The following is a 19811-nucleotide window of genomic DNA, read 5'->3' as shown; positions in this document are numbered from 1 at the left end:
AGCTCTTCTTGATTATTAGGTAAGAGTAATAAGGGGAACTCAAAGAAGTTGCATCGAAGCCAGAAGTACGTCGTTTGCATATTTTTTTTACGTTTTTAAATGCACGACCCGTTCTTTGCGGGCAAGCGCTGATTCGATCGTCTTATACCTTGCTTGTCTCCTCAATAAAAACATGCAGTTAATCTGCGCTGAGAACCATGTTGCCACCCGATCAGTCTGTTGTGCCGCGCAGTAGTGAAGAGAACCACTGTCAATTTGTCTAGTTCACCATTTTCTTTAACCCGTAACAAGCTTCCAATGAGTGGACGAACCGCGATGCGATGCGATTTTTTTTTGGGGGGGGGGGGGGAGAGGGGTGGCGAAGAGCGAGGGAACAGGGCTTGAAACTGTCTGGCGTGGGGTGCCGCCAACTTATGAGGCACAAGTGGGACGGGAAGGGGATATAAAAGGAGAGGATAGCGGGAAATACTAACCGAAAAATTTATTTGAGACAGAGGGTAGGATTTGGAATTTGGGTAGGGCGGCAACTGCGAAGCGGTTGCGCGCTGAAAGAAACGCCGAGCTGAAAGGGTGACGTGAAGGCGAGGGAAGGAGCAACGGCGACTAGAGAAGGGGGTCAAAGACAGCGCGAATGCGGAAGGAGGAGTGCTTGAATGAGTACCTCCGCCACGGCGGTCACGGCCAACGTATATAGATACTTTTTCAGCTCCCGGGCATGGAGAGAAGGCGGCCTGCCGCGACTCTCGCCACCGCGGCGCTGCGGTTGCGAGTTGCGCTAGGGGAGCGAGCGTCGTCTGCTAGGGGGGAGCGTTCCTCACGGCATCTCCGCTTCTCATCACTCCTGGCTGCGTACTGCAGGAGAAATAACTGTTCTCGGAAGTTGCTCATCAGTTTGTTGCGGCCATTGCAGTTCGCAATTTATTTGAAACGGACGGTATTATGCAAGGAGTACCGTACGTATTCCCGCGGATTTCAAGCGGTGGCTAAAAGATCAAGAACGATTTAAATGAACGTTCGCGTAGCAGTGGCTGTCAAGGGTACACAGAAATTCGCTTGCCATGCGAATCCGCAAATTCATTGCATCACGAATAATATTTCCTCACACGACTATTGGAGCAGCTTGCCGTTTCGGTGGACAACATAGGTGATATCGTCCCGCACAACAACGCTCTTCAGGATTGTGTAGGCGCCCGCTTTATTCCAGCCACGTAAAAAAAACAATTTACCGATGCTTCCCTGGTTCTTTTTCGAGTGTTGACGTTCTCCAGTTGGCTGGGAGCCGTATTGCCGCACTATTCCCGACTATCTGAGCAAAATCGGTGCACTGCAGGGGAACAGACGCCTCATGGACAGCTCCTCTTGTAGCTCGGTGAGCAAGTGCTCTCCATTTGTAATCCCCTAGCTCGTATGTAGATGTTGCCTTTCTCTTTTCCGGAGATCGCCGCCGAGACTGCTTCCTCAGCAAGTTGCTGGGAAGGTTGGCAAAGTTAACGGGAACTGCGCCTTCCTTCAGCGCCCACTAAGCGCGGTCGGACGAAAGGAAGAAACTTGTACAAACACGCAACTACTCCGCAACTTTGAGCTCAGCCGACTGGAGCACGCGTATATGTTCTTCTGGAGGAGTGAACTCGGAAGCACCACACAAGGGGCAAGAAAATTTCGTTGCCTCCTGTTACATTTATTGTAGCTGTTTGCTTCCGAGAGTGTACACAATTACCAGGCTAGCGCGCCCTCCCCCACACGCACAGCAAACGTGCGGAGCGCTTAATTAAGAAAGTGTTTTGCCATCTTGCTCCGCTCGGAAGGAAAGCATAACCGAAACCGCATATGAGCGTCGGGATGTCATCGCGCAAGAAAAGCTCGGTGCGCTTGCACCCAGAAACAGGCAGGAAGAATAATATTCGGCACCTCATGAAAACGTCGACTTGCCGGAGCGCACGTGTAACGCCGTGAAAACGCAGCGCGTGCTCGAGAAAAAAAAACCGCAGAAAAATATAACACAGCCCGAAGTAAAAAAAAGAAAACTACGTGACGTAATACGTTACGTAGGGTTAGGGGTCAAGTGATATTTTTCGCTCTTGGACCCCTTTGTCCTCGTGCAAATGCCTGCCCTCTCGTAGCGTTCCGCCCCGGCATCTCGTGCTGTGACCAGTTCTGCCTTCGTACTCCAAAAACAAATAACTGTTCTAGGAAGTTGCTATACATATTCTTGCCGCGCTATTCCAGTTCGCAATTTATTTCAAACTGGCTGTATTATGCAAGGAGTAATGTAAGTACGCCCAGTTATTTTTAGCGGGGGCTAAAATATCAAGAACGACAGCGTTTTAAATTTCGATTGTCATACGCCAGGCGCGCAAAATAATTGCAACACGAATGATATTTCCTCATAGTCATGAGCAGCAACTGCATACTTTCTTTATGATAGACATCCGCGTATCCTTTATATTCAAAGAAATCAAAACTAACCCAAAATCCCGGATAAATTACGAAGTTTTCTATTGAGATTTGAATTGTAGGTTTTCTGGTTATATTATGTTAAAAAACTTTTGCGTTGTTGTTCATTGTATGTTTTGTTTTAATAATAGTTTTGCCAGCATGAGGAGCTAGATTCCCTCCTCCTCCTACTTACGTAAGTACAACTGTATACAGTTGTACATTTTGTGAATGCATAAGGATGTACCCCATGCAGGATGCATGTGCCCAGCCTTCTCAAAGCATCACTGCTTAAGTGGGCTGGAAAATCTCGTACAGCCGGCTGCTAATTAAGCAGGTCGGCATTGCGCTAAGCCCAGCACATGAAAGAAAACACAGCGCGCTGACGCAGCCACGGCCGCGGGCTTTCTGGGGTGCTATTGAGGCTATTGGGGCTTTTTGGGGTGCTATTAAAGAGTGCGGCGGCGGGCTTTCGCCCGCGGCCGCACTGTTCAATAGCACTCCAAACCGAATGCATTAAAAAGGCAAGGTTCTCCCACAAGGGCGAAGACAAACGCAAGCGAAAAGAAGAAACGTGTACAGCAGAGACGCAACTACACCGCGACCGCAACTTTGAGCCCAGCCGACCGGCCGCGCATGCCTTCAACGCGGCCGCCGGAGCCGCCGCCGCCTAAGAGTTAATACACTGACTCTAGAGCAAAAGCTGCCCGGCCAGCCCGTGCATCGAAACCGTGCTACACCCGGGCGCTGACATGATGCCACCCTCACAGCGTTGCCCGCTGCCTTTTTGCCTACTAGAGTTGGCGGCAGTAGTCGGTATTCACCTAGTAACCAACGCATTCCATCATGGCAGCCACCGTTGCTGTGAGTGCGCCGTGAAAACTTTGATGTGCAGAAACGTTGTGTGAAGTTTTTCCTGTGGTAGGTAGCGAACTTTTGTGCCATGCTGCCGCGTTAGATGCAGTTTTGCATTCTCCGCAACTGAGAAGGGTAGCGCGTAGAATAGCGGGTACTTGGTACGCTCGGAGAGGTAGCTTTTGCGGGTGCGTCAGGGGTGTTCGGTCGTCGCTTCTGAGTTGAGCGGACGTGTTTTTTCGTGTTCCTGTGCTTCGGAGGGGCTTCATTTCGGCAGCCCGTTGCAAGCGCGGGCCGTTGGACGTCGCCCGGCTTTCGCTCTGCTGGTGTGGGCGGTCGAGTGCCAGCTCCCGCCCCCTCCCCCCAGTACCCGTCTCCAAAGCGGTCGGGACCGCCGCACCATGCTCGCCTCCGCGCCTCACTGTTCCCTTCGAGGTTTCTCGTCTCCCGGACGCAGCATTACGCCAGCCAACAGTGTTCGTGGTGTGTTGTGTGCGACGGAATCGGCCACAGTGGAACTACTCTTCTCTACTCTTTCCTCACCTTTCTAATCTTTACTTTTCTTTCTCCTATCCTATTTCCCCAACTCTTCCCGCTTCCGGACTGTGTTACATGCAGGTGAGCTCCCATGAGAGCTTAATAATATCCCCAGTTCATTTATTTTCCTGCTTCCTTTAAAAAGAAATCACTTCCCCCTGATTTTTTTCCTGGTGGCTTCCCCCGTATTCGCGCATACGCTGTTTCTGTATATATCATTTTGTGTGTGCTAGAAGAGTTCAGTTGATATGCAGCGCTAGTCCTGTGTAGTCTTTTCTTTGTTGTCCCGTCTGTACAGCGCTATTTTAACATGTTTCACACGCCTCCGCCTGCCCCCCCCCCCCCCCCCCGTATGCGTCAGCTGATTGTTTTCGCAATCTATTGAGGTGCTCTTTACAACTACTTGCTGTTCTAGCGAATGGAAGTTCAAACTGGACAACGCTTCCAAGAAATGCATGTAAATGGAAATCGTATTTGTGACTGCACTTTATGCTAAACAAACATGCTTTCTGTGCCTGTTCCTGTGCCGGTCTACGAGGCCCCTGCAGCACGTGTGTCAACTTTTTTCTCCAGTTGAATGCTTTTAGGTAGTGGCCCTTGCATTAGCTTAGATTCAATAACCGTGAAATACCCAGGCCTAATATTACTAAGTTATGTGCATCAAGAAACTCTCTCAAGAGATTTTCCATTTTTCGAGGTATGCTTAGAAGATTTGTTATTGATTGTACGCTTGGGGACGTCACACAAGGTACATGATTAACGTTGTCCGGTTACATTAGGTCGCAATAATTCTATTGAATAGCAGCTTAAACAAAATCTCGACCAAAGCAAACCAGAGACTAGAAGATATCATGTAGAACGCGCATTTCCATTCTGGGTTTGTGGAACTATAGCTTTCAGTACTTCCAACTACAAAGAAAGTAGTGCAAGTGTGCATTAGTTGCTGCAGGGCTCTTTACCTTTTAAAATTTCATGCCCCCTCTCCCAGAATAAAGAAAGAGGAAAATTGTTTGAGGAACTAACTATTTCCAGCAAAGCTATGGCAGGTTTAAAGCCAATAAACAGACAGGGTTAAAAGCCAAAAAACCTTTTTTGAAGAAAAAACAATTTTATGATAAAAACCTAAGCACTGGAGAAGAGGAGAAGAACGAAATAAACAAACACAAGCAGAGGCGGCATAAAAGAGCAAAAAATGAACAAAGCAAATGCAATTCTACGAGGCAGTTAGTCACGAAAGCTTCCACGAAGGAGCAGACACTTCAGGAGAAATTAAAAAAAAATAGAAATTCTGTACCCTATTTACATTATGTACACATAAAATCAGACATATTTCAGTGGTTTTAGACAAGATGGAGTTGAAGTAGCCAAATCAGTTCTTGCCTTGAAGAAGCAGATTGCAGTGATTAAGAGAGAAAAACAGTCACAGGTGCTGTAGGGGTGTTATCAGCATGCAGCATCCTTCGTTTGCCCATTTTGTCATTTTGCCTGCTTCTTTTATGTCTATCTTTTTTTCGCCCATGGTGCTGTCTTTGTACTGGCCATTTCCACGCCATGTTTTTTTTTCTCCCGAATTTTTTATCCTTTATTTTATGCCAGTCCTTTCCTTTCCTTTCAAGTTTCCTGTTCCTATTTCCACATGTACCACAGCCAGCTGGACAGTTCTTCTTCTTTTTTCCTTGGTTAACCTCCCTAGGTTTCTTCTACAGTTTCTTCCTTTCTTTGAAGTCGCACATTAGGTCATCTTAGCCTTGCTCTTACCATCACAAACTTCCCTAGAGGTCTTCTGGTATTACTGGTGGTGAAATAAAATTTGTTGGATAAGAATTGCTTGTACATATGACCCTCTTGCTTTTTCTGTGTTTATTTTGGCTTCTGATACACGGACTGATGGCATTGCGATGGCCCATTATTTTTGATGGAAATAAGAATGCTGATGACCACAATCTGAATGAGCATTAGCCAGAACTTTCATAATCAGCTACAGCATTACTGGAACTCAGCTTCGGTAATGCAACTTCGTCATTATCCTTGTTGCTGTGAGCACGCTGGAATAGAAGCGTGGAAATTCTACAAGGTCTGGTGTGGCACCTTTGTAGCCACCGGTTTGATGATGGCATAAATGAGAAGGCTGTGCTACACATATCGAATTCCTTCTATCGCATTCGCATATCGCATTCCTTCCTTTTATCTAGTGTATACAGCTGAAGAACGTCTCCAGATGGCCCTGGCTGAACCGATACGTGCAGATGTAACTGTCGCAAATAATAAAATTGAGAGTTCAATTTATTGTCCGCTTTCTTAATGACTGTCATATGCAATACACATTAAGTGTCTGAGTACTCTATATTAGCGATTGATAGTCTCATGCTAGGCAGTCTGATTCACCTGCTATAGTTATGTTTGGCAGCTGTTTCAAAATTAACCACTATGATTGAACTAATGAGCGGCAATAACAATTTATAGGTGCAATCAAATTAATTTACTTTTCAAGGGAGACGTATATCCTTCGTCGACTTTGCCTTGCACAAAATACATGACGGTTCCATCGCGACCCAAGAAAGCGCATATGTGTGTTACCTCAACATGCTTCCTAGGCGGTTTCTGTTGACAGACAGATTTCCGGCCGAACCCGCAGGCATTTCAGGCAAATCCGCCTGCAGGCGGGGTGGTCCTGATAATTGGGCGTGAACAGAAGTGGCCGTTTCCGTTCATTGGCGAAGGCACCCAGGGAAGGACAGAATAATTTTTCTTAAAGCCCCACCACACGGGTGCCCATCTCACATGAACGAAGTTTACTCCTCCCCCACCTCCTCTGTGCAGGTATATACATGGGCCATATGAGAGCAGAGGTGCAAGTATACGTAATTAAACAACGTCGCTGATCCGCCGAATTTAAGAAATGTGTCATGCAAAGCATCAAATATATTCTCGAAAATTTCAGATTGCGTGTTTCAGCGATCGAAGGAGCATGCACCAATCGCACACACCCATACAGGAGATTTCTGCACCTACATTCGGGATTACCTTTCGGATTCGCCTTGTCCTCCTCTAGAAAACCACCTTATCGTGCAAATAAAGTTGCCATTATTATTATTAGTTGGCGGTTGTTTTATCTCTGACTCAAGTAAAACACCGTTCAGTGAAAGTATAACAGCACCCGTAAACAAGAGCCTAGTTATACGCTGGGCATGGTAAAATGGTTCGTAAATTTGTTTGTTTTTAATTTACGAATCATATACGATTAAAAGGAGCCGATCTTCCCAGACATGTCTCGCGTAACATGATATGACCGGCTGACGGCGAGTTCAAATCGGCAGCAGCCACCACGGACATGTAGAGAAGGTGTCCTCGAAGATAGGCGGCGGCGGCTTTATTCCGTATCGTCGGCAGTCTTCGCAAGCTTGTCTTCGCAAGCAACGAAGTGACACAGCGGACACTAAGGCGTGTTAGAGTGAACCTTTGTAAATTAGGCCCACACGACTGACGCTCCTCACAATATACCAAAACTGAATTTGGCGCCTCAGCCCGACGTCTTCTTTTTGCTTATAATTTCATTTATTTTTTTCGTAAAGCGTTATTACTTCAAGAAAACTAATAAAAAGCATACAAACTCGTAAAGAAACTCAGTTATTGCCATAAAAGTTGCCTAATTTTAACTTAGGGCCCTAAATTTGCGCCTCATTTTCAAGAAAAATTGTTAACTATATCTTCAACTACTGATCTGGCAACTACAGCGTGGCATCATGGCGGCATCCGTGTTTAGACACATTTTTGAGCCAGCTTTACCCGCCTGGCCGCCGCAGCCGCCGACACAGCGCAACTCGCGACCGGAGCGCCCTCTCAGCGCCTAGAGTAAACTCGCGCCCGCTTTCGAAGGCGCAGTTCCGAGTTGGTCACGGCGGCACGCGTGCGTATGGTGGCCTTGTGCCCATCTGGACGTGCGGTTTTAAAGAAAACATAAAAAATAAAAAGCGGTCCGAGCATCTCGGGGAGACCGCAGAAGGAAGGGAAGGGGGGGGGGCGGATGGTCACTCAGAGGCGCGCGGCCAGGCATCGCCACCTCGTGTAGAGTTCCTCTATATAGCTCCCGCAGGGATTGATTGATTGATTCAAGCCTTTATTGGAGGAAAGGGGAGGCCCGGAGGCCGTGCATGGGGGAATGGGAAGTGAAGGGAAGGGGGTAGCAAAAGGTCTTCGTCGCACAATTGAACGTCCCTTCTTTGAGCACTCATTTTGCGTCCATGATATTAAGGCTCTTCGCAGGATGGGTAGTCACCCCCAGGCTACACTAATCTCGCAAGGCCACTCTGTATGCCATAATTGCCTAGTGCTTGCAGAAAACCGATTTCGTGATTTGGAGGGTGCAGAGTGTCCGTGTCTGGAGGGACGTGACGGAGCAAGTCCTGTCTTTGGAGCGCGAAATGGCTGCACACCCACGTGAGGTGGTGAAGGTCAGATGATACGTTCTCTTGGCAATAAGGGCAATACGGGGGTGGTTGCCCATTCGGATGGTACCATTTCCTCGTAACAGAGGGCGTGTAGGCACTGTTGGCGATGCTTTTATTGATGAATATCTCGGCAACCCTTGGTATTTGAAGGCTCTGTGGCAGATATCCTTTAGGAGTTTGACGTAATAGGGTAATCTTGCGTTGAACACGCCTAGCATCCAGTTCCAGGCGCGGGTTCATGCAAGGCACGACGGCAGAAGGGGAGGGAGGTAATGAAGCGCTCTCCCTGGCAGCATCGTGTGCTGCTTGGTTCCCCGACTGGAAATCCGTGTGACCTGGTGCCCACGCCACGCGTATCGTAACACCATTTCGCGAAAGATGTTGAAGGGATAGCGTAATGGGAAGCCCCCACTACGGCTGCGCCGGAGCCACCGATGCGGGCGGCACCGCGCCCCGCTCAGAAACAGCAGCAGCAGCGTGAGCGACAGCGTGAGTTAATACTACTGACCCTAGAGGAAAAACTGCCCGGCCAGCCCGTGCATTGAAACAGTGCTACACCCGGGCGCAGACATGATGCCACCCTCACAGCGTGGCCCGCTGTCTTTTTGCCTACTAGAGTTGGCGGCAGTAGTGGGTTTTCACCTAGCGACATACGCCTTATATCATGGCAGCCCCCGTTGCTGCGTGCCATGGCTTTCCTCCATGCTGTGTGCGCGCCGTGACAACTTTACTGGGCAGAAACGTTGTGTAAAGTTTTTCCTGTGATAGGTAGTGAACTTTTGTGGGGTTAGATGCAGTTTTGCATTCTCCGCAACTGAGAAGGGTAGCGCGTAGCTTATTCGTACGCTCAGAGAGGTAGCTTTTGCGGGTGCGTCAGGGGAGCTCGGTCATCGCTTCGGGGTGGAGCGAACGTGTTTTTTCGTGCTCCTGTGCTTCGGTGGGGCTTCATTTAGGCGGCCCGTTGCAACCGCGGACCGTTGGATGTCGCTTGGCTTTCGCTCTGCCGGTGTGGGTGGTCGAGTGCCAGCTCCTGTCCCTCCCCCCCAGTACCCGTCCGTCGGCGGCACTCCTATCCAGCGAACTGAAGCGGTCGGCACCGCCGCAGACGTCGCTCTTCGTCGCACCAAGCTGTCCTCCGCGCTTCACCGTTCCCTTCGAGGCTACTCGCCTCCCGGACGCAGCATTACGCCAGCCAACAGTGTTCGTGGTGTGTTGTGTGCGACGGAATCGACCACAGTGGAACTACTCTTCTCTACTCTTTCCTCACCTTTCTAATCTTTACTTTTCTCTCTCCTATCCTATTTCCCCTACAATTCCCGCTTCTGGACTGTGTTAAATGCAGGTGAGCTCCCATGAGAGCTTAATAATATCTGCAGTTCATTTATTTTCCTTCTTTCTTTAAAAAGAAATCACTTCCCCCTGATTTCTTTTTTCGCCTGATTTTTTTCCTGGTGCCTTCCCCCGTATTCCCGCATGCGCTGTTTTTGTATATATCATTTTGTGTGTGGTAAAAGAGCTCAGTTGATATGCCGCGCTAGTCCTGTGTAGTCTTTTCTTGGCTGTCCCGTCTGCACTGCGCTAATTTACCATGTTTCACACGCCTCCCCCCCGTATGCGTCAGCTGATTGTTTTCGCAATCTATTGAGGTGCTCTTTAGAACTACTTGCTTTTCTAGCGAATTGAAGTTCAAACTGGAGAAAGCTTCCAAGAAATGCTTGTAAATGGAATTTGTATTTGTCACTGCACTTTATGCTAAACAAACACGCTTGCTGTGCCTGTGCCTGTACCTGTCTGCGAGGGGGAGGGTTGTGGTTCGCGACGGGAAAATGAAAGGAAATTCACTGGGGATATTTTGAGCTCGGCAGGGAGCTCACCTGCATACAACCCAGTGCAGGGGAAGGGAAGTAGAGGGGGAGTGATAGGATAAAGTAGAAAGAGAGAGAGAGAGAGAGAAAGGTATAAAGAGAGCTGTCAGTCCTAGAACGCTGTCAGTCCGGGCACACCAGTCAATCACTGCACTCCAGGCTACAGCCGCTGCGTGAGGCCGGTCGTCTTCAGGAAGTGAAGCAGATAAGTGAACACTTCCCGTTGGGTTGCCGCAGGTCCCTTCGGGAACAAAAGGTTCTCCATGTCGGCGCTGGGAAGGCCTCGACGCTGGAGCGCTCGGTGGAGCTCTGCTCTCGGGCCTGCGTGGTGGGGGCAGAAGCAGAGTAGGTGCTCGAGCGTCTCCAGTTCGAAACAGTCCGCACATGTAGGGGAGTCCTTGCGGCCGTGTCGGTGCAGACGCTCCGCCACATTGCAGCAGTTCAGCCGCATGCGGAGAAGCAGGCAGCGGGCGCCCCTGCTGATGCGTGCGGGCAACGGTCTGGGCGCCAGGCCGCTCACGACCCGAGGGTCGGGGTGCATCGTCTGCACCATGCGGGCCAGGGCAGTGCGGGCCTCGTCGAACGCGGTGACGTCTTCGGAGACTGGGGTGCCCTCCTGGTGGGCCTCCCTGGCGCGGGCGTCGGCGTCTTCGTTGCCCCGGATGCCACTGTGGCCCGGCAGCCAGTGGAGCCGCAGGTCGCAGCCTCGGGAGGCCACAGTGCGCAGCTTGATTGCAAGGGAGCGCTCCGGGTAGCCGCTGCTGTTGGTGGGTTGATCGGCCGCGTGCAGCCGCAGCAGGGCAGTCCTGGAGTCCGTGAGGATGACCGCCCCGGGGTGGTTATGGGGCCCCCTTTCGAGGAGGAGGTCGGCGGCCAGGTGCAGCGCTGCCAGCTCCGCCCGTGTGGAGGAAGTGGGGAAGGGCAGGCGGCAGCTCCGGCTGGCTCCCAGCTCAGGCACCACACGCACGCAGCCGCCCCCTCGCACGTGCTGTGCTTGACGGAGCCGTCCGTGAGGAGATGCAGGTAGCTGCTCAGCTTGTCCTGCAGCAGGACGGCCGCCTCTTGGCGGATGGCCTGGGGTGGTGTGGTCCGCTTGTTGCGGACCCCGCGGAGGGTCGTGGTGATCTGCAGGGCCTCCCCGGTGTCTGGTTGTGGCGGCTCCAGACAGGGTCGGTTCGGAACCTCGATGCCCTCCTCGAAGATAGTGAGCAGCGCTCCCATGTGCGAGTTGGGCCGGGTACGGAACCTCTGCAGGAGCGGAGCCCCGTCACGTACGGCCAGCAGACGCTGGATGTGCCGCAGCCCCGTCTGCAAGGCCCGCATCTCGATGGGCCAGGTGCCCGCCTCGGTGTAAGTTCCCGCAACCGGCGACGTGGAGGGGAGGCCCAGGCAGAGGCGGATGGCGCGGCGTTGGTCGATCTCCAGCTCCTGCCAGCGTCGTGGTCCCAGGTAGGCGAGTGGAAGCGCGTACAGCACAGCTGCGGAGGCCATGCCGTGGAACACGCGCTGCGCCACTTGGTGTGAGCAACCATTGCCTCGTGACAGAAGCTGCCGCACCCCTTGGAGCACCTGTGCGCTGCGTGCCCGGAGGGCCTTGACAGCGGGCAGCCATGTGAGCCGGCAGTCAATGAGCAGCCCCAGGTACTTCACGGTCAGCCGCCAGGGAAGAGGTCGCCCGTTGAGTGTGATGGGCGGTGTTGCCTGTCGAGCCCTCCATCCTCCCGGGTGCAGCATAAGGGCCTGCGTTTTGGCCTCCGAGAGCTGCAGCCCACGGCTCTCGAGGAAGACCGCAACTGCGCCCAGAGCCTCCTGGAGGCACGCCTTGACTATATGGCAGTCTTTGGTGGGGCCATGGGTCCAGAGTGCCACGTCGTCAGCATACACCGCCACCTCTACTGGGTGTCGCAAGCCTGGAGGGATGCAGTCGGGGAGAGGAGCCAGCACCAAGTTGAAAAGAAACGGGCTGAGCACGCTTCCCTGGGGCACCCCGGAGCGGACGTCTCGAGGACTGCTGGTCGCCCGGCCTACCTTCACCCGCAGGGTCCGGTCACGCAGGAACGCCCGGATGTAGCCTCCTAGGCGCCCCACAACGCCCATGCCGTCCAGGCCCTCCAGGATGGCCCCGTGGGCAACCGTGTCGAATGCCGACCGCATGTCCAGCAGGAGCAGGAAGGCCACCTCCTTGTCATGGCGGGCCTGTTCCAGCATGGAGATGACGTCCCCCAGAGAGTCAGCCGTGCAGCGGTGCCGCCTGAAGCCGCTTTGCTGCTCCCGGAAGACGCCGCTGTGGTCAGCAATCCACTCGAGACGGGCAAGGGCTGCACTCTCCATGACCTTCCCAGCAGCCGACGTCAGGGACACGGGACGGTAGGACTCTGGCTCCGTCGGGGGTTTGCCGACCTTGAGAATTGGCGAGATGAGCCCCACGAGCCAGGGTGGAGGGAGGACCCCAGTCCGCCAGACCCGATTGAACAGTCGCAGAAGCGGCTCTAACTGAGTCACGTCCAGGTTCCGCAGCATCTGGTACGTAACCCCGTCCATACCAGGAGGGCAGTCTGCAGCTCACGGAGCGTGATGTCCGTGGAGCAGAGGGACACCACTTTCTGGTCGTGTGGGGCGGCTGGCTCCGCGTCGGGTGAGGCCGCAGGAACTGGAGGCGGGGTTTGAGCGGCCTTGGCAAACTGGTCGGCGAACAGCCCCGCCAGGGCCCCTTCTGTGATGCCCAGGGATATGGCGACCGCATGCAGGGGACGCCGGCTGGTGGTGGTAGGCCCCAGCAGAGCCTTAAACATACGCCAGGCTCTGCCCGGGTCCTTACGAGAGTCCATGGACAAACACAGCGACTCCCAGCCCTTCCTGCGACGCTGCCGTGCCCGTCGGCGGCATTGGGCGTCCGCCCGCCAGTACTCCGTCCAATCCTCTGGGCGCTTGCTTCGCAAAGCCTTCCTCTGTAGCTGGTTGCGGCGGGCCCGAAGCCGTAGCAGCTGCATGTCCGGGAGTGGCGTGCAGAGAGGTACCTCTCCCCGTACCGTTGCCTTGTCGGCGCTCCGCACGACTGCTGCGAGGAAGTCGACTTCAGGATCCTCGGTGCATTTGGTCATTTCCTTGCGGAAGTCGACCAAGCTAGTGACTGCGTAAGCCCTTGTGTCGGCTCGCTTGCGGTGGTTCCCGGGGGTGACCAGTATGGGGTAGTGGTCACCCAGGCGGCACAGAAAGTGTGCCCCAAGACCGGCCCGTCTATGGCCGCTTTCTGGCATGTCCGGCCAGCATCCAGGTTCTGGCAGCCACTGATCATGCGTTGAACGGCCAACATTCGGCAACCAGCGCTTCGGCATTTTTCCGTCCGCCCGTTTCCGGACGCACAACGGCAGCTAACCGGCTGCCAGATATTCAGTTCTCTTACGGCTGCCGATGTTGAGAAAGAGAACGGCCGAAGTACGGCCTTAGGGCATCCGTTTTTTCTTCGGAAAGCGGTAATCGGCCGAAGCACGGCAAGCGACCGGCCACAGAATATGCGTATTCTTGCGGCAGTTGGTGTTCGAAAGGAGACCGGCCGGAGCGCGGCTGCCGTGCATTCGTTGTTTCAACGGTGAACCGCGCGTCCGGCGGACGTACGGCCCCAGAATATACGTTTTGCATTCGGTTAGCTGTCTTCGGCCGAATTACGGCCAGCGAATGGCCACAGAATATTTGGCAACCGGTGTTCAAGAGGAGACCGGCCTACGTAAGGTATCTGGTTATACGTCCTTTTTTCGGCAAACGGCATCCAGCCGAACAACGGCTCGCGCCTGGGCGCCGAGAATTCATGCACAGACGTGTTTGGAAGGAGACCGACCGGTTTTTTTCTGGGGGAACAAAGAGCCGTTAGGGAGCCGAACGACGGGGACGCGTTTTTCATCCGCTCCGTGTTTCTACGTTTTAAATGAACGAACATCGTTTGTCAAACAGTAATGAGTGTTCTCGGTGAACGGGCAAGGTACAAGGACTCACTGGACATTAGCAGGGAACCTTTTAGGCCATCGAAATGTCATTTATTGCCACAAGAAGACTGTGCCACACCGACGGGTGAGCTAAGCCTCGCCAGTCATCGCCGCTACCAAGCTTCTGCCTCCGGCTTCGTCGACGCATCATCTCGAGGCTATTCGCCCGCTCAAGAAATGGAGAGCATTGGAGACATCGATCCACCAGAGATGTCCGATCCGAGATGGAGATGGTTCACCAAAATAACTGGCCTCCAAGGGCGTCGAGCAAGCGGCAACCACGCAGGAGCTAAACCGCTACCATGTCAAGGACTCCCCACCAAAGAAAGGCAAGTGCGAGCAAAAGCGCAAGTTATTCTGCTTACAATTAAACTGCGACAACCAATGTTGCACTATGTTGTTGGTGATAAACGTAGAAGAGACTCGCTCGTGCATTGGTAGGATCAACTTCATGCCCTGCACTATGTTACTTCAGGGGATTTTGCGACTGCCTATTTAGAAAAAAAATTATTTTAAGTTTGCGATAACAACAGAGCCTTGTCACTGACGAAGCCTAGCTGTTAATTTAGTTCCGATGTTTGAAGGTGAGCTTAGCTACTCTTGGGACATGACTCATTTGGGTAAACATAATCGCCAGCATCCTAGCAAACACGGATTTTGTCAGGATTTTCTTGCTCAACGCAGATTGTTGAGTTCACGCACGATTTGGCTCTTGCAATAGATAAGCTTAAAGTGGTTGACTGTATATTCTTGGACTGCAGAAAAGCAAATTATGGTGTTGCATATCACCTTCTGCGTAGTACATTTCATCCTATGAACTGAATGAATCGGTTTTTGCATTGTTATTACTATTGGCCCTATAGCTTTGTTCAAAAGTACTGTGTAGTTAACCGGACTATAGCCAATGAACGTGATTCCGTATACCTGCAGCTTTATTCGCATTTAATAACATCCTGGTGTGCTGATTCAGAAAAGTTTTTGGATGTTAAACAGTGTGTTAACGGCACCTTTACAAGAAAACCTTCATTCCAATTGGATACGTATACCGTAAATTATGCTGCTGTGACAACGGCCGAGGAATATAAATACCTAGGAGTTTATTTAGGGAGTGGTTAGAGGTTAAATAGGCAGGTTCACACCATAAAAGTTACGGCTGCATATGTTTTTGGCTTTCTGAGACGAAATTTCAGTGAACCTCCATCTAACTGAAAAGAACAACCGTATTTCACTCATGTGCGCTCAATCTTGGAGTACGCATGTGTTTTCGTGGATCCCTACACCAAAGAGCTCGTTGATACGCTCGAAAACATACAGAATATGTCAGTGCAATTCGTATTAGGTAATTGGCACGCTCAACTTAGCATGAGAGAAAGTAAAAGTAAACTGAAATGGCAGGACGTGAAAGATCACAGACGAAACCACAGGTTTAACTTTTTTCGTAATATCTATTATTCGAAAACTGTTGTAGAAGGGGACAAGTATGTCCAAGCGCCATTCTACATATCTCAAAGTGGGACCGCTAGCTTAAAGCAAATTATTAACTTTTCTTTAAAGGTGACGCCTTGCGCGATTCCTTTTATTTTACATCAATGCTGCAGTGTAATTATCTTCGACGTATGATTGCATTAACTGTTTATATTGACGATTTTCAGCGCGCTTTGTAGAATTATTTTGTTATTTTGTCTCATATTTAATGCTTTGTGTTATGTATCTCCCTTCTGTAATGCATGCAAAGGCAAGCAGGTATCAAATAAATAAATAAATAAATAAATAAATAAATAAATAAACAAAACAATGAATAAATAAATGAATAAAAATAAATAAATAAATAAATAAAAAACAATAAATAAATAAATAAATAAATAAATAAATAAACTTCCAGAGGCGCAAGTTTGCCTCCGACGGGTTGAGAACCCTACGCATTCAACCTTGACCAATAAAATATTTATTGCCCTATTCGTTGCAGTATGCAAGGTTTCCTGTATACATGCTACCATTGCTATGTTACTGGTTTGAAACAAATTATGTAACTCTAATTTTACGCCTTTCCTTGCGTGAACACAAAGGGATACAACTGCAGCCACCTGAAGCATGGCGTCATTCGCGACGCGTCTAGAATTTTTTGAACGTAGTATGACATTAGAAGAAAATTAAGTTCTTTTGGACTATTGAGTGGTGTGGACGTACACTCATGAAAACAACATTAAAATAGATTGAAAATGAAAGTACCTGTTCGCTCCTTCTTAGGATCAGCCCTGCGCAAGATCATCAGAAAAGTTGATCGAGTAGAAAATGTCTTTGCAAGAAAAATGGGCAAAAAACTGGACATACTTTTTTGTGAAGGAGTTATATTAAATGCTCCTGAGTGTTTTGTTGAGAACCAAAACGCTTCGTAAAGGCATTCACGCCGGTTTTATATACATCAAAATTGGTCAAGCAACTGTTATAAAAATAGTTTATGTAGTCATAGCTTGAAAGTGTTCCGGAATATTGCCCTAAAAGAAATTGGCTAAAAGCGGCGCAATTTATCTCTCTGAAATTCAACCCACTAAAGTATGCGCCCTCCGCCGCCCAACCCCCCCCCCCCCCCCGTTTCCCCGTTTATGACAGGTAAGCCGCCCCACAGAGGATATCAGGATCTGGACAATACATCTATTCAAGCTCTACAAAGAACTGAATATTTTCTGTGTTCGGCAGTAAAAGAGGCACAGCAATTAAAGGACCTACAATTTGTGAGCACTGTTTAATAAATGAATTTTGCTGTCAACTGAGGCTGGTAATTAACCAAAGCTGCGCTGAAAGCTTGACGGCTGGTGCTTGCGCGCGAACTCACTTTGATGTGGCTGCATTGGACCCAAAATGCTGGGTTTGTGCTGCTTCTGCACTGCGCGAATGAGTCATCTGCTTGCGCGACATGCAGTGACCGGCCTCAGTACAGCTAACGTACTGTGGCTGAACTCCAATGCCCGTAGCACGGCCGTATTTCCGGTAGCTGTAGTCCGGCTGGAGTCCGACGACCGCATCTCGGCTGTCCTCCGGCGGACGTACTTCGGCCGTACACGGGTGGCTTTGGAATGGCCGGAGCCCTACGGCTGGAATCTGGCCGTATGACTGTAAGCCGGTCGACTGGCCGACGGACACTGGCCGTTGGACAGCCATCGGAGTACGGCCGTATACGGCCAAAAGGCCCACATTTGGACATGGGCCGAACATGGCTGCCGGAAAACGGCCGGACAGAAAATCACCGGCCAAAGTACACCGGCCTGTTTTAGGCCGAACAGTCCTGTGCTGCCTGGGCAGAACCCCACGTGCTGGCGGCGGTCTCCCAGGAATAGGCGCACCGCTGCGTCACCAGGGTTAGGTCGATGCATAACTCCTGGACCGTGCCACTGCGACGACATGGGCGGACGAAAGTAGGACTGCCAGTGTTGGCCACGTGCAGTCCACAGGTGGTGATGGCGTCTAACAGCTCTCGTCCCCTTCGGGTGGCTCGATGACTCCCCCAGGCAGGGTGATGTGCATTGAAGTCGCTGCACAGTACAGCGTCCGAGCCCAGGTTTGCGCGCAGCCGGCACAGCGCCACGGCGTCCCATGGTTTCTGCGGCCGGATGTAGACGCTGGCCACGGTAGTGTCCGTTGTCCCCATGCGTACTGTCACGGCGGCACACTCCATTGGGCCGTCAGCAACTGGGGCCAGGTCAACAGGAGCACTGTTGAGGGTGGCGCGCACATAGACCGCTGCCCGCGACTTTCCCAGTGGGTGGCTGGCGTCGCGGCACGGTGTGCTGCTGCAAGACCTCAGGCGGCAGCTCGTGGCGCTGAGATGGCACACGTAGCCCGGCAGACGCGGCGTGTCGCTATAGATGTACACTTCCTGCAGTGCCAGCACGTCGAAGGACTCCCGCAACAGGTGCTCAGTCAGCTCCGCGCTGCGACGGCCAAGGCCGTTGCAGTTCCACTGCAGGATGCGTGGCCGCTGGCCTTTCCCACTGGGTCTGCTAGCCATGGTGTAGGTGGGCGGGGGGGCTAAGTAGGGCCAAGGCGTCTGTGGCCGCCATCCTTGCCGGGTCATCGGCAGGCAGTCGGCCCACCAAGCTGTGCGTCAGGGCCAGGAGGACGGGCATCAGCTGCTCTGGGCCGGGGGCTGCAAGCGCAACGACTGGGGCTGCGGGCGGGGCGGGCTGCTGGGCAGTGGCGCGCCTGGCTGCCTTTCGCTGGGCTGGAGACCGGGGCTGCAGTCGTCCCTGGGGAGTCTGTGGGCCAAGCCGTGTCTGCTGCTGGGTGCTGCACCGCCTGACCATCTCGGCGTAGCTGGGCTGCGCTGATAGAACCGACCCCTCGACCTCAGCACGGGGCACTGGCTTTAGCGCCTGGGCCATGGATGTGGCCACACGGCGCTTGTGCTGCCAGCGTGGGCAACGGGGGTCCGTCACACTGTGGCGGCCATTACAGTTGGAGCAGCGGGCAACACCTGCGGTGCACTGTTGTGAGTTGTGTCCTCCCCCACAACGCGCACACCTCACGGTACCCTTGCAGCCGGCCGTCACATGATCAAGTCTCCCACATCGGCCGCACTGGACAGGTCTGGGACGGCAGGCTCTCACGGGGAGCAGCAGCTTGTAGACAGCGACGAAGGCGGGTGGGACCGGTCCCGCAAAGTGCATCACCACTGCACCATTGCGCTGCCGGGACGTTTCACTTATCGGCACATCGGATTTAACGTTGGCCATTATCTCGTCCGACGTGAGTTGCGGGTCCACGCCGAAGATCAGGCCACGACTTGTGCCGCGTTCGACGGGTCGATAGGCTCGTGCGGGTATACCACATATTTCCTCCGTTGCCAGCAGAGAAGAGAGGCACTCCGCAGTCTCGGCATCGGCGGCAACAACGTTGAAGCGAGTGTTCATTCTCACTTGGGAGACACCGGCGACAGCGGCCAATTCACGGGCGACTGCCTCCCTCGATACCGCAAGGAAGGAGGCAGAGCGGTCAGTGGGACGAAATAGGCAGGTGCCGACAGCAGGCTGGTGTATCGGTCGCGTGGCAGCAAGCTTCCGCGCTTTGCGATGGTGTGCCTTTGAGAACTTCTGCGTCCACTGGCCCTCCACGTCGTCCGAAGAAGGTTCGGCGTTGGGTCGCCCTTCTGTGGGGACGCCTGTGGCCGCAAAATCCATCGGCGTGACCACGCACTGCGCCGCATCACCATCTTCCTCGGCCAGAAGAGCGGACGTGGCCGCCGCTCTGTCACGCAGCTCTGCGGCGCGCCGCGCAAAGCGCACAAGCTCGTTGGCTAGCTCGGCGCCACTCGGCGAGGTAGCGGGGGCACCATTCGACGAGGCAGCGGGACACTGAGGAAGCTCCCTCGCAGAAGCCGCCATCTCAACCTGTCCAGTGGAGGTAGCAAGGGGCCGGTAATGCGCAGGAGAGTTCACGTGAGAGCGTGACCTGGCCTTTCGTGTTTTGCCGATCTGCGCAGCCTGGGACATTTTCACCCCTTGCGGAGCATCGCTGGTCTGGTTGTGGCGCTTGGGGATGGGGGCGCGCGCATTGGCCGCCGTCCCTGGGTCCACTGTTGAAATGTCACCAGCTGTATCCTCGGCGTACTCTTGTTCTTCTCCCGAACCGTCGGCGGGGTCTCGGCCGCGTTTTTTTGGCGGCGCAGAGTCCATGCTGACCACCTGGTCGTCTGCATC

The sequence above is a fragment of the Haemaphysalis longicornis genome, unplaced genomic scaffold, assembly GCF_048455015.1.
Source record: "Haemaphysalis longicornis isolate Haplotype H1 unplaced genomic scaffold, Haemaphysalis longicornis Haplotype H1 scaffold_126, whole genome shotgun sequence".
Lineage (NCBI taxonomy): Eukaryota > Metazoa > Arthropoda > Arachnida > Ixodida > Ixodidae > Haemaphysalis > Haemaphysalis longicornis.
The sequence above is the reverse complement of the archived record's forward strand: the minus strand, read 5'-3'. Positions refer to the sequence as shown.